Below are 15,336 nucleotides of genomic sequence, written 5' to 3' on the forward strand. Positions count from 1 at the left end.
CACTACTTGCCACGTGTCAGTCAAGCTTCGATATTGTTCAGATCTTGCTGCATTTGGACATGGGCTGTTTCAGTATGTGAGGAGCCACGAATGGTGCTGAACATTGTGCAATCATCAGCGAACATCCGCACTCCTGATCTTATGATGGAAGGAAGGTCATTGATGAAGCAGCTGAAGATGGTTGTGCCGAGGACACTACCCTGAGGAACTCCTGCAGTGATGTCCTGGAGCTGAGATGACTGACCTCCAACAACCATAACCATCTTCCTTTGTGCTTAGTATGACTCCAACCAGTGGAGAGTAAGACTAGGAAAGAGGACCTGTTTGGGGATTATCAGGAACTAGGAACTAAATTAAAGAACAGGTCCTCAAGGGTTATAATCTCCGGATTACTACCCGAGCCACGTGCAAATTGGCATAGGAACGTGAGAATAAGGGAAGTAAACACGTGGCTAAAGGAGTGGTGCGGGAAAGAGGGGTTCCATTTTGTGGGGCACTGGCATCAATATTGGAACAGGAGGGATCTGTACCGTTGGGATGGTCTCCACCTGAACTGATCTGGGACTAATGTTCTAGCGAAAAGGGTAAATAGGGTGGACAACAGGACTTTAAACTAGAAAGTTGGGGGGTGGTGGGGGGGGGAGGGTAAAACTCCAAGAAGTATGACTAATGGGAAACAAAGCAGCAGGTTAGCATGTGGGGGGGTGGATTCAACTTCATGGAAAATTATGAAAAAACTGAAAAGAAAGGAGAGCCCAGGAGAGGCTATTAAAGTCTCCAGAACACAAAATAGGACAGAGTGTTTGGAAAGGGCTAGGAATCTAACTTCAAGCACATCAGGTAAAGGGACGACAATGAGAAAGGGGACGGGAAATACAGGACTGAAGGTGTTGTATCTGAATGCACGCAGTATACGAAATAAGGTAAATGAGCTTGTGGCGCAGATTGAAATTGGCAGGTATGATGTGGTGGGCATCACGGAGACGTGGCTGCAAGGGGATCAGGACTGGGAGCTAAATATCCAAGGATATACATCCTATCGAAAAGATAGGCAGGTTGGCAGAGGGGGTGGGTTTGCTTTGTTAGTAAGAAATGAAATTAAATCGATAGCAAGAAATTACATAGGGTCAGATGATGTAGAATCTGTGTGGGTAGAGTTGAGGAACCTCAAAGGTAAAAAAACCATAATGGGAGTTATGTACAGGCCTCCGAACAGTAATCAGGATGTGGGGCACAAGATACACCAGGAGATAGAAAAGGCGTGTAAGAAAGGCAAGGTTACAGTGATCATGGGGGATTTCAATATGCAGGTAGACTGGGAAAATCAGGTTGGTAGTGGATCCCAAGAAAAGGAATTTGTGGAATGTCTATGAGATGGCTTTTTGGAGCAGCTTATGGTGGAGCCCACTAGGGAACAGGCAATTCTAGATTTAGTGATGTGTAATGAGGCAGATTTGATAAGGAAGCTTAAGGTGAAGGAACCCTTAGGAGGAAGTGACCATAATATGATAGAATTTACCCTGCAATTTGAGAGGAAAAAGCTGGAATCAGATGTAACGGTATTACAGTTGAATAAAGGCAACTACAGAGGTATGAGGGAGGAGCTGGCCAGAATTGACTGGGAGATGAGCCTAGCAGGAAAGATAGTGGAACAGCAATGGCAGGAGTTTCTGGGAGTAATTTGGGAGACACAGCAAAAGTTCATCCCTAGGAAGAAGAAGCATACTAAAGGGAGGACGAGGCAACCATGGCTGACAAGGGAAGTCAGGGACAGCATAAAAGCTAAAGAGAAAGCATACAATGCGGTGAAGAGCAGTTGGAAACCAGGGGATTGGGAAGCCTACAAAGACCAACAGAGGACAACTAAAAAATAAATAAGGAGGGAGAAGATTAAATATGAGGATAAACTAGCCAGTAATATAAAAGAAGATTGCAAGAGTTTTTTTAGATATATAAAGGGTAAGAGAGAGGCAAAAGTGGACATTGGGCCGCTGGAAAATGATGCTGGAGAAGTAGTAGTGGGGAACAAAGAAATGGTGGAGGAACTGAATAGGTACTTTGCGACAGTCTTCACGGTGGAAGACATGAGTAACATCCCCAAAGTTCAAGAGAGTCGGGGGACAGAGATGAGTATGGTGGCCATTACCAAGGAGAAGGTGCTAGGAAAACTGAAAGGTCTGAAGGTGGATAAATCACCTGGGCCAGATGGATTACATCCCAGAGTTCTGAAGGAGATAGCTGAAGAGATAGTGGAGGCGTTAGTGGTGATCTTTCAGGAATCACTGGAGTCAGGGAGGGTCCCAGAGGACTGGAAAATCGCTAATGTAACCCCCCTGTTTAAGAAGGGAGTGAGGCAAAAGATAGGAAATTACAGGCCGATTAGCCTGACCTCGGTCGTTGGTAAGATTTTAGAGTCCATTATTAAGGATGAGATTTCAGAATACTTGGAAGTGCATGATAAAATCGGGCAAAGTCAGCATGGTTTCATCAAGGGGAGGTCATGCCTGACAAATCTATTAGAATTCTTTGAGGAGGTAACGAGTAGGTTAGACAAAGGAGAGCCAATGGATGTTATCTACTTGGACTTCCAGAAGGCCTTTGACAAGGTGCTGCACAGGAGGCTGCTCAGTAAGGTAAGAGCCCATGGTGTTAGAGGCAAGGTACTAGCATGGATAGAAGATTGGCTGTCTGGCAGGAGGCAGAGTGTGGGGATAAGGGGGTCCTTCTCAGGATGGTGGCCGGTGACTAGTGGAGTTCCGCAGGGGTCAGTGTTGGGACCACAACTTTTCACTTTATACATTAATGATCTAGATGAAGGAACTGAGGGCATCCTGGCTAAGTTTGCAGATGATACAAAGATAGGTGGAGGGACAGGTAGTATTGAGGAGGCGGGGAGGCTGCAGAAGGATTTGGACAGGTTGGGAGAATGGGCAAAGAAGTGGCAGATGGAATATAACGTGGGGAAGTGTGAGGTCATACACTTTGGTAGGAAGAATAGAGGCATAAACTATTTTCTAAATGGGGAGAGAATTCAGAAATCTGGAGTGCAAGGGGACTTGGGAGTCCTAGTCCAGGATTCTCTTAATGTTAACTTGCAGGTTGAGTCAGTAGTTAGGAAGGCAAATGCAATGTTGGCATTTATTTCAAGAGGACTAGAATATAAAAGCAGGGATGTGCTGCTGAGGCTTTATAAGGCTCTAGTTAGACCACATTTAGAATATTGTGAGCAATTTTGGGCCCCGTATCTCAGGAAGGATGTTCTGGCCCTGGAGAGGGTCCAGAGGAGGTTCACGAGAACGATCCCAGGAATGAGAGGCTTAACATATGAGGAACGTTTGAGGACTTTGGGTCTATACTCAATGGAGTTTAGAAGGATGAGGGGGGATCTGATTGAAACTTACAGAATACTGAAAGGCCTGGATAGAGTGGACGTGGGGAAGATGTTTCCATTAGTAGGAGAGACTAGGACCCGAGGGCACAGCCTCAGAGTAAAGGGAAGACCTTTTAGAACAGAGATGAGGAGAAACTTCTTTAGCCATAGAGTGGTGAATCTATGGAATTCATTGCCACAGAAGGCTGTGGAGGCCAGGTCACTGACTGTATTTAAGACCGAGATGGATAGGTTCTTGATTGGTAAGGGGATCAAAGGTTACGGGTAGAAGGCGGGAGAATGGGGTTGAGCAACTTATCAGCCATGACTGATTGGCGGAACAGACTCGATGTGTCGAATGGCCTAATTTCTGCTCCTATGTCTTATGGTCTTATGGAGAGTTTTCTCCATGATGCCCATTGACTCCAGTTTTGCTAGGGCTCCTTGATGCCACACTCGGTCAAATGCAGCCTTGATGTCAGGGGCAGTCACTCTCATGTCAACTCGGGAATTCAGCTCTTTCGTCCATGTTTGACCCAAGGCTGTAATGAGGTCAGGAGCTGAGTGGCCGTGGCGGAACCCAAATTGGGTGTCAGTGAGCAGGTTGTTGCTAAGCAAGTGCCACTTGATAGCACTGTTGATGACCCCTTCCATTACTTTACTGATGATCGAGAATAGACTGATGGGGCAGTAATTGGCCATTTGGATTTGTCCTGCTTTTTGTGTATAGGACATACCTGGGCAATTTTCCACATTGCCGGGTAGATGCCAGTGTTGTAGCTGTACTGTAACAGCTTGGCTAGGGGCGCTGCAACTTCTGGAGGACAATTCTTCAGTGCTATTGCCGGAATATTGTTAGGGCTCATAACGTTTTGCACTTTCCAGTGCCTTCAGCCATCTCTTCATATCACGTGGAGTGAATTCAATTGGCTGAAGACTGGCATCTGTGATGCTGGGGACCTCTGGAGGAGGCCCAGATGCATCATCCACTCAGCACTTCTGGCTGAAGATTGTAGCAGGTACTTCAGCCTTATCTTTTTGCATTAATGTGCTGGGCTCCCCATTGAGGATGGGGAATTTGTGGAGCCTCTTCCTCCAGTGAGTTGTTTAATTGTCCACGACCATTCACTTAGGATATGGGTAGCAGAATTTTGGATGAGATCAAGTTTACGGAGGGTAGAAGTTTAGAGTCCAACCGGAATAACATTGGAAATTTGAGGTAGTAAGGACAAAGGTGGACAATGTTACAAAGCTAGGCTTTATGTTGGAGAGGACATGAAGTTGGAAGCTCAGCTGAGGGTCATATATGATGTGGAGGTTGTGAACTGTCTAAGACAGTGGCAAGGGTTGGGGGAGGTGGAAGAGAACTGGCAGGGTAAAAAATTGTGGCTGGAATCAATCACATAGGTTGGGTTTATCAAGATAAACAAAAATGCTTCACCTTTGACCCCAAACTCAAATATTTATGAGGTAACAACTGTTTTCTCTTGCTGGTCTAGGTGTATTTTTAATTCAATCTCCAAGAAAAGCACAAAGCAATTCCTTAACCAATTAAAATTCAAACACTTAACAGCAACTTTTGAGTCAAAATAGAATACCAGTTGGTTGTAAATTCCTTCTGGAATTCTAATTCATCTTTATTACATGTCATAATATTTGCTGCCATATTATTGCTGTAACAAGTGAAATACTCAAAACAGATAAAGGTTATATAGTTCTGAACAGAAGTTTTAATCAATAACCTTTTTAATCTTGTTTAATTCGATGTTGTTTAGAACAATTGTTTGTAGCCTGCTTGTATTTATTAGTTAAGGAATTCTGCACTGACAATTTCAGGATGATTAATGAAGGTACCTTTTTCTCAGTAATAAGTACTTCCAGTAGGTATTGTGTTCATGAATTTTCTGGTTTCATTAGTGCACTAATAGACTACTGCCTGTAATACTGGCTCTCGTGTGTCGTAGGCAAATTGCGTTTACATGAACATGCTCACTATAAACAATAGGGATTTGATTGTTGTACAGTGGGCTTCCCAAAGGAAATTCTACATAACATGAGTGAAACAGCAGGAGACTATTGGAGAAACTAGATTAATTAGACAGCATCAAAGAGGCAGACTATTCCGGCCATATTCATTCAATAGAATGCAACCCGATACATTTTATGAACTTTTCACAGGAGGCTTATCTCAGAGGACTGTGCACCAGTATTCAAGCTTATGAGGAGCTACATTTGTTGCTGAAGTGAGATTGGCAACTAAGTTCCATAACAAGAACAACTCTGTCGGTGGGGGGAAAAATGATCACAGCTCTCAATTTTATGGCACAGGCACAAGCTTTTGCCAGATCAACCAATTTATTGTATATTCCTCTGAGAGTTTTCAGTAATGTGCTCTGCACCAAGGAAGCTCAGGTTATGCAATTCAGCAGTGGTCCCAATCAGTTGACTGAGAGGGTCATAACAAAAAATCCTGGAATTGCTAGATTCTCATGAATGTAATAGCTTTTGATTGTATTGTGATGGATCATGTGCTTTTGGAAAAAAAAACTATCTTTTATGTTGGAGTGATAGCCTTTTAAGAGCCAGGTTTCATTGGGAGATGATTTGTGGTAAAGCACCTTGCTTCTGGCAACTGATCATGTGACTAGAGCTGCCTCGGGGAGATGAAGAGATATGAAAAAAAATTAAAACAGAGTAATGAGACATACCCTCATGTGACTCTGTCACATGAGCAGGGACATGTTATTAATGAAAATTAAAGTTCTAATTTTAATTTTATTTGCTTTTGGGAACCTCATCCTGCCCGTGGATGAGGTTTCCAAAACCTTTTCGCCTGCCCGCCAACTGTTAGGTTGGACGGGCAGCGAGAAATTTAAGTTAATTGATTACTTAATGGCCTTAACAGGCCCTTTAACTGTTGGAGGGTGTGCTGCCAACTCTGACAAGCGCCTGCCGACCGAACTATTGCACAACTGGGCGTTGACATCGGCACGCTCGGCCGATGTCAATGTGCGTCATTTCACGTTTGAGCGGGTCGGGCCCGCGCCTGCCCGCCGAGCGAAAATTTCTGCCATGTCATCTACGAACAAGGCCATTTAGCCCATCAAGTTCAGGCCAGCTACCTGTGGAATAATCCAGTCAGTCCCACTCCCCTACTTGATCCCCATAGTCTCGAAGGTTTATTTTCTTCCAGTGCCCATCCAATTTCCTTTTGAAATGATTCATTGTTTCCTCTTCCATCAACCTCATGGGTAGTGAGTTCCAGGTCATTACCACTCACTGTGTAAAAAAGTTCTTCATCACATTTCCTCTGCACCTCTTGCCCAAAATCTTAAATCTACATCCCCTCGTCCTTGTGCTAGCAGCTAATGGGAAGAGTTTTTCCTTGTCTACCTTATTTAAGCCAGTCTTAATATTGAACACCTCATCAAATCTTCCTCAATTCCCTTTGCTGCGAGGAGAACAACCCTAGCCTTTCCAACCTAACTTTGTAACTATAACTCCTGATCCCTGGAAGCATTCTGGGTAAATCTCCCCTGCACTCTATCAAGATCTCAAGGGACTGATTGGGTGGTAATTGGCTGGATTGAATTTATGGACAGGGTATTCCTGGGCAATTTTCCACATTGTCAAGTAATTTCCTGTGTTATGAAGATACAAATTAGAAACAGAAGTAGGCCATTTGGCCCCTGGGGCCAGCTCCGCCATTCGATAAGATCATGGCTGATCTGAATGAGGCCTCAACTCCACTTCCCGATACCCTTTGGCTCCCTTGTTAGCCTAGAATCTAATTACATGTGCCTTAAAAATATTCAATGACTCTCCCTCCACCACTCACTGGGGAATAGCATTTCAGACTTATGACCCTCTGAGAGAAACAATTTCTCCTCAGTTCCATCTTAAATGGGAGACCCCTTATTTTCAAACAGTGTTCCCTAGTTCTCAGAGTCATAGCGTTATACAGCACAGAAACAGGCCCTTTGGCCTATTATGTCCGTGCCGGCCATCAAGCACCTATCTATTCTAATCCCATTTTCCAGCATTTGACCCATAGCCCCGTATGCTATGGTGTTTCAAGTGCTCATCTAAATACTTCTTAAATGTTGTGAGGGTTCCTGCCTCTACCACTCCCTCAGGCAGTGTGTTCCAGATTCCAACCACACTCTGGGTGAAAAAGATTTTCCTCAAATCCCCTCTAAACCTTCTGCCCCTTACCTTAAATCTATGCCCCTGGTTATTGACACCTCCAGTAACGGGAAAAGTTTCTTCCTACCTACCCTATCTATGCCCCTCATAATTTTGTATACCTTTATTAGGTCCCCCCTCAGCCTCCTCTGCTCTAAGGAAAACAGCCCTAGCCTATCCTATCTCTCTTCATAGCTGAAACGCTGCAGCTCAGGCAACATCCTGGTGAATCTCTTCTGTATCCTCTCCCATGCAATCGCATCCTTCCTATAGTGTGGCAACCAGAACTGCACACAGTACTACAGTTGTGGCCTAACTAGTGTTTTATACAGCTCCAACATAACCTCCCTGCTCTTATGTTCTATGCCTCGGTTAATAAAGGCAAGTATCCCATATGCCTTCTTAACCATCTTATCTACCTGTGCTTCCTAGGGTCCTACCAAGCATTGTGTATTCCCTTGCCGTGTTAGTCCTCCCAAAATGCATCACCTCACACTTCTCAGGATTAAATTCCATTTGCCACTGCTCCGCCCATCTTACCAGCCAATATCTATGGGCAGAATCTTCTGGCTGGCGTGCGGGTGGCAGAGCCCGCATGCCAGCGCTTAAAATGTCGCGCGCTGATGTCACGCGAGCGTCCCGACGTTAGCGTGCAGCATCGCGATATTTCGGTCGGCGGGCGCGCTATGCAGCGGGACGTGTGCCCCCCATTAAGTAAAGGCCTCATTAAGGCCTTTAACTTGCCAATCGTCGATGATTTTGAGGGGCCCATGTGAACTTCGGCTCGGTGCACGGGCCCAACAGGCAGGTGATTTTTTTTACAAACCGCATCCAGTGGCGGGATGAGGTTTGATAGCGGTTTTAAAAACGTTTAATAAAGCTTTTGTTTATTTCATTAACATGTCCCATCTCATGTGACATTTTCACATGAGGGGGACATGTTATTGAATTTTTTATTGTTCTATTTTTTATATTTGTCAGCCTTTCAGCGATCTCCCTGAGGCAGCACTTCGCCTCAGGGAGATGTGCGCTCTTTCACGCGCATGCGCAAAAGAGCACACTCTGACAGTTGGGGAATCCCCCCCACCCCCGCACAGGAAGTGCATAGCGCTTCCCATCAGGCGGCCCGCTGGACGGACCTTAATTGGCCCGCCCACTTAAAATGGCGGCGGGGCCCGTTTCGGCGGCGGCGATCAGCTGCCCACCTGCCGCTGAGCTGGTGGGGCCCACCCGCCCATCAAGGGCAAAATTCTGCCCCATCTATGTTGTCCTGTAATCTAAGGCTTTCTTCCTCACTATTTACGACACCACCAATTTTCGTATCATCTGCGAACTCAGTGATCATACCTCCTATATTCATGTCTAAATCATGAATGTAAACTACAAATAGCAAGGGTCCCAGCACCAATTCCTGCGGTACACCATTTGTCACAGGCTTCCAATTGCAAAAACAACCTTTGACCATTACCCTCTGCCTCCTTGATCCAATTTGCCAAATTGTCCTAGATCCCATGGGCTCCTAACTTCTTGACCATTCTCCCATGCGGGACCTTGTCAAAAGCCTCATGTAGACTACATCAACTGCACTACCCTCATTTACACAACTAGTCACCTCCTCAAAAACTTCAATCAAATTTGTTAGACATGATCTTCCCCCTGACAAAGCCATGCTGACTATCCCCGATCAATTCCTGCCTCTCCATGTGGAGATTAATCCTGTCCCTCAGAATTTTTTCCAATAGTTTCCCTACCACTGATGTTAGACTCACTGGCCTGTAATTGCCTGGTTTATCCCTACTACCCTTCTTGAATAGTGGTACCACATTCGCTGTCCTCAAGTCCTCTGGCACCTCTCCTGTGGCCAGAGAGGATTTGAAAATTAATGTCAGAGCCCCTGCAATCTCCTCCCTTTCCTCACATAGCAGCCTGGGAAACATCACATCTGGGCCTGGGGATTTATCCACTTTTAAGCCCGCTAAAACCGCTAATACCTCCTCCCTTTCAATGCTAATTTGTTCAATTATATCACAGACCCCTCCCTGATTTCTACACCTACACGTCCTTCTACATAGTGAACACAGATGAAAAGTAATCATTTAAAACCTCACATACATCCTCCAGCTCCATGCACAGGTTTCCACTTTGGTCCCTAATGAGCCCTACTCTTTCCCTGGCTATCCTCTTGCCCTTAATATATTTATAAAATGCCTTGGGATTTCCCTTTATCTTGCCTCCCAATGTTTTTTCATGCCCCCTCTTCACTCTCCTAATTACTTTTTTAAAGTACCCCCCTACACTTTCTATAATCCACTAGGGCTTCCACTATTTTCAGCCCTCTGTATCTGCCATAAGCCTCCTTTCTTTCCTTATCCAATCCTCTATATCCTTTGACATCCAGGGTACCCTGGACTTGTTGGTCCTACCCTTCACCTTTATGGGAACATGTTGGCCCTGAACTCTCACTATTTCCTTTTTGAATGACTCCCACTTGGATGACGTAGACTTTCCTACAGGTAGATGCTTCCAGTCCGCTTTGGCCAGATCCTTTCTCATCATATTGAAATCGGCCTTCCCACAATTCAGGACCTTTATTTCCAGTCCATCTTTGTGGATTTCTATAACTATTTTAAATCTTACAGAGTTATGGTCACTATCCCCAAAATGTTCCCCCACTGACACTTCTACCACTTTCCCGGCTTCATTCTCTAAGATTAGGTCCAGTACCACCCCTTCTCTTATAGGACTTTCTACGTTCTGGCTGAAAAAGCTCTCCTGGGTGCACTTTAAGAATTCCGCCCCCTTTACGCCTTTCACACCAAGACTATCCCAGTTAAAATTAGGGAAGTTGAAATCCCCTACTATTATTACCCTTATTATTTTTACACTTCTGAGATTTGCCTACATATCTGCTCCTCTATATCCTCTTGAATGTTTGGAGGCCTATGGTACTCTCCTAGCAAAGTGATTGCCCCCTTTTTGTTTTTAGGTTCTACCCATATGGCCTCATTTGAGGAACCTTCTAAGATACCATCCCTCCTTACTGCAGTAATTCACTCCTTGATCAATAGTGCAATGCCACCTCCTCTTTTACAAACCCCCGTCACACCTGAAGATTCTATACCCTGGAATATTGAGCTGCCAGTCCTGCCTTTCCCTCAACCATGTCTCTGTGATAGCAACAAAATCATGTTCCCATGTGTTAATCAACGCCCTCAATTCATCTGCCTTAATTGTATGACTCCTTGCTTTAAAATAGATGCAGCTCAGTCTTGCATCTATTTGTGCCTTAACAGGTCTATATTTGCTCTGCCTTCCAGGCTGACTTAGTTTCTCTTCTACATTTGGCTGTGCATCACCCCTACTGTACCTCCATTCTGTATCCATCCCCCTATCAAATGAGTTTAAAATCCCCCAACAGTACTAGCAAACATTCCCACAAGGATGTTGGTCCCATTCTGGTTCAGGTGCAACCCGTCCGACTCGTACAGGCCGCACCTTTGCCAGAAACAGACCCAGTGAGCCAGGAAACTAAAGCCCTCCCTCCTGCACCATCTCTTCAGCCACGCATTCATCCTCTCTATCCTCCTATTCCTATACTCACTAACACATGGCACAGGGAGTAAACTAGAGATTACAACCTTTGAGGTCCTGCTTTTTAATCTGCTACCTAGCTCCCTAAATTCTTATTGCAGGACTTCATCCCTCTTTCTATCTTTGTCGTTGGTACCAATGTGAACTACGACCTCTGACTGTTCACCTTCAGAACGCCCTATAGCCGTCTGTGACATCCTTGACCCTGGCAACAGGGAGGCAACACACCATCCTGGAGTCACGTCTACAGCCACAGAAGCGCCTGTCTGTACCCCTCACTATTGAGTCTCTGAACACTATTGTTGCACTCTTACTCCTCCCACATTGTGCAGCTGAACCACTTACAGTGCCGTGAACTTGGCTCCGGCTGCACTCTCCAGAGGAACCTTCACCCTCACCGTTTTTCAACACCGAAAATTGATTCTTGAGTGAGATGCACAATGGGGCTTTCCTGGCTACCTGCCTGCCTCCCTTCTTCTGACTGGTGGACACCCATTCCCTCTCTGACTGCACTTCCTTAAGCTGCAGAGTAACCACATCTAAAAACGTGCTTTCCACGTAACCCTCAGCCTCACAGATGCACCGCTGTGTCTCCAACTGATGCTCAAGCTCTGAAACTCGTTGCTCAAGTTGGTGAAGCCAGTGGAACTTCCTGCACATGTGGTAATCCAATCTGCAAGGAGTGTCTAAGAATTCCCACATGTTGCAGGCCGTATAACACATGAGACTGAGCTCCCTTGCCATACTTTTTGTTTGTTTTTAATTAAAAGACTATTTCCTTAAATTTAAGCAAAGTAGAAAACTATTTATTTTTTCTTTTTTTTAAAAAAAACCAAATGCTGAGACTTCTGTAATTTCGCTTTAAAGTGGAAAAAATACAACTTACCCACTACCTACCAATCAGCTCTCTCCCTTGTCCTGACATCACTCCTTTCGAAATACAGCGCCATCGAGTGTCTGAGTGAGAACTGGCTCCCTCACAGGTAAACTCCGCTCTGCTCTTTATACAGCCACTCCGCTCCCTCACAGGTAAACTCCCACACTTTATACAGCCGCTCTTCTCGCTCTTTTTTGTTATTTTACCTTTATTATTTATTTAATTTCCCCCATCCTTAAGTTACTAATTTAATAATAATCAATTCTAGTCTCTCCCATAAAGGAAACATCCTATCCGCATTCACCCTGTTAAGTACCCTCAGAGTCTTCTCTGTTTCAATAAGATCACCTCTCATTCTTCTAAACTCCATATGAACATACATAAGAACATTTGAATTAGGAGTAGGAGTAGACCATTCAACCGCTCCAGCCTGCTCCACCATTCAATAAGATCATGGCCTGTCTGACTGTGGCCTCAACTCCACATTCCTCCTACCCTCAATAACCTTTGTTAACCTAATACATTGTTACTCAAGAATCTATCTCTGCCTTAAAAATATTCATTGACCATGACTCCACTGTTCTCTGGGGAAGAGACTTAAAAAGATTCATGACCCTCTGGCAGAAAAAAATTCTTCTCACCTCCGTGGGAAAATGTGAACTTGTCCACTTTGGCAAGAAGAATAGAAAAGCAGCATATTATTTAAATGGAGCGAGATTTCAGAACTCTGGAGGTACAGAGGGATCTGGTTGTCCTGGCACATGAATTCAGAAAAGTTAGTATGCAGGTACGCCAAGTAATTAGGAAGGCAAATGGAAAGTTGTCATTTATTGCAAGGGGAATGGAATATAAAAGTAGGGATGTTTAGCTACAGTTGTACAGGGTGAAACCACAACTAGAGTACTGTGTACAATTTTGGTCTCCTTATTTAAGAAAGGATACAAATGCTTTCGAAGCAGTTCAAAGAATGTTCATTCGAAAGATACCTGGGATGGGGTGTTATCGTACGAGGAAAGGTTGGACAGGCTGGGCCTGTATCACTTGAAGTTTAGAAGATTGAGAGGTGATCTTATTGAAACATATAAGATCCTGAGGGGACTTGACAGGGTGGATGCTGAAAGGATGTTTCCCCTTGTAGGGAAGACTAGAACTAGGGGACACATTTTAATGATCTCCCACTCAAAACAGAGATGAGGAGAATTTTTCTCTCTCAAATGGTCGTTAGTCTGTGGAATGCTCTTCCCTAGGGAATAGTGGCGGCTGGGTCTTTAAATTTATTCAAGACTGAATTAGATTTTTGATAGACAAGGGAATCAAGGGTTATGAGGAGCAGACAGAAAACTGGAACTCAGACCACAACCAGATCAGCTGTAATCTTATTGAATGGTGGAGCAGACTCAAAGAGCCAAATAGCCTAATCCTGCTCACATTGAATGACGGAGCAGGCTCGAAGAGCCAAATAGCCTAATCCTGCTCACATGTCCTATGTTCCTAAATCACCTGGAGTGAACTGAATTGTCTGAAAATTGGGATCCACAATGGTGGGAGTCTCATGAGACATGCCGACTCTTTATCTGGGGCTTCTTTTATTGGTAGCCTAGTCGTATGAGCATACAAACATACAAAATAGGAGCAGAAGTAGGCCATTCGGCCCCTCAAGCCTGCTCCACCGCTCAATAAGATCATGGCTGATCGGTTTGTGTTCCAAGTTCCACATTCCCTTCTACCCGATAACCTTTGATTCCCTTGCCTAACAAGAATCTATCTACCTCTGCCTTAAAAATATTCAGTGATCCCGCTTCCATTGCCTTCTGAGGCAGAGTTCCAAAGTTGCACAACCTTCTGAGAGAAAAAATTTCTCCTCATCTCTGTCCTAAAAGGGCGACCACTAATTTTAAAACAGTGCCCCCTAGTTCTGGACTCACCCACAAGAGTCCATGTCCATGTTACCAAAACCATTCAGGATCTTATACACTTCAATCAAGTCACCCCTCACTCTTCTAAACTCCAGTGAAAACAAGCCCAGCCTGTCCAACCTTTCCTCATAAGACAACCCACTCGTTCTAGGTATCAGTCTCGTAAACCTCTTCTGCACCACCTCCAATGCATTCACATCTTTCTGTAAATAAGGAGACTAAAACTGCACACAGTTTTCAAGATGCAGTCTCACCTTTACAACTAAAGCATAGCATCTTTACATTTATGTTCGATTCCTCTTGTAATAAAGAAAATCACTCCATTGGCCTTCTTGATTACTTGTTGTACCTGCATACTAACTTTATATGACACATGCACTAGAACACCTAGATCTCTCTGCATCTCTGAACTCTGCAGTTGTTCCCCGTTTAAATTTTATTCTTCCTGCCAAGGTGAACAACTTTACATTTTCCCACATTATACTCCAACTATCAGCTTTTTGCCCACTCACCCAACCTATCTATATCCATCTGCAAACTCCTTATGCCTTACTCACAATATACTTTCCTATCTATCTTTGTATTGTCTGAAAATTTACCTACAATGGCTTCACTCCCCAAATCTAAGTCATTGATGTAAATTGTAATAAGTTGAGGTCCCAGCACAGACTCCTGTGGGACTCCACTCATCACATCCTGCCAATCAGACAAGGATCCATTTATGCATACTCTCTGTTTTCTGCTAACCAGCCAATCTTCTATCCAGGCTAATATGTTACTCTCTAGACCATGAGCTTTTATTTTCTGCAATAACCTTTGATGTGGCACCTTATCAAATGCTTTCTGGAAATCCTAGGACAGTACATCTACACACTCCCCTTTATCCACAACACATGTTACTCCTTCAAAGAACTTTAATAAATCGGTTAAACATGATTTCCCTTTCACAAAACCATGCTGATTCTTCCCAATTACCTTGAGCTTTCCTAAGTACTCAGCTATAACCTCTTTAATGATTGACTCTAACACCTACCCACGAAAGATGTCAAACTAACTGGCCTATAGTTTCGTGTTTTCTGCCTCCCTTCTTGAATAGAGGGCTTATATTTTCTACTTTCCAGTCTGATGGAACCTTTCCAGAATCTAGGGAATTTTGGAAAATTAACACCAATGGATCTACTACCTCATTAGCCACCTCTTTTAAGACCCTAGGACGAAGTCCATCTGGACCAGTAAACTTGTCAGCCTGCACTCCATCTGTTTGCTCAGTACCACTTCCCTCGTGATTGTAATTTCACCTAGTTCCTCTCTCCCCTTCACCTCCTGATTTACAGCTATTACTAGAGTGTTTTTTGTATCCACTATGGTGAAGACAGAAGCAAAATTTGTTCATTTCA

This window comes from Cetorhinus maximus, chromosome 13, assembly GCF_964194155.1.
Source record: "Cetorhinus maximus chromosome 13, sCetMax3.hap1.1, whole genome shotgun sequence".
NCBI classification, from domain to species: domain Eukaryota; kingdom Metazoa; phylum Chordata; class Chondrichthyes; order Lamniformes; family Cetorhinidae; genus Cetorhinus; species Cetorhinus maximus.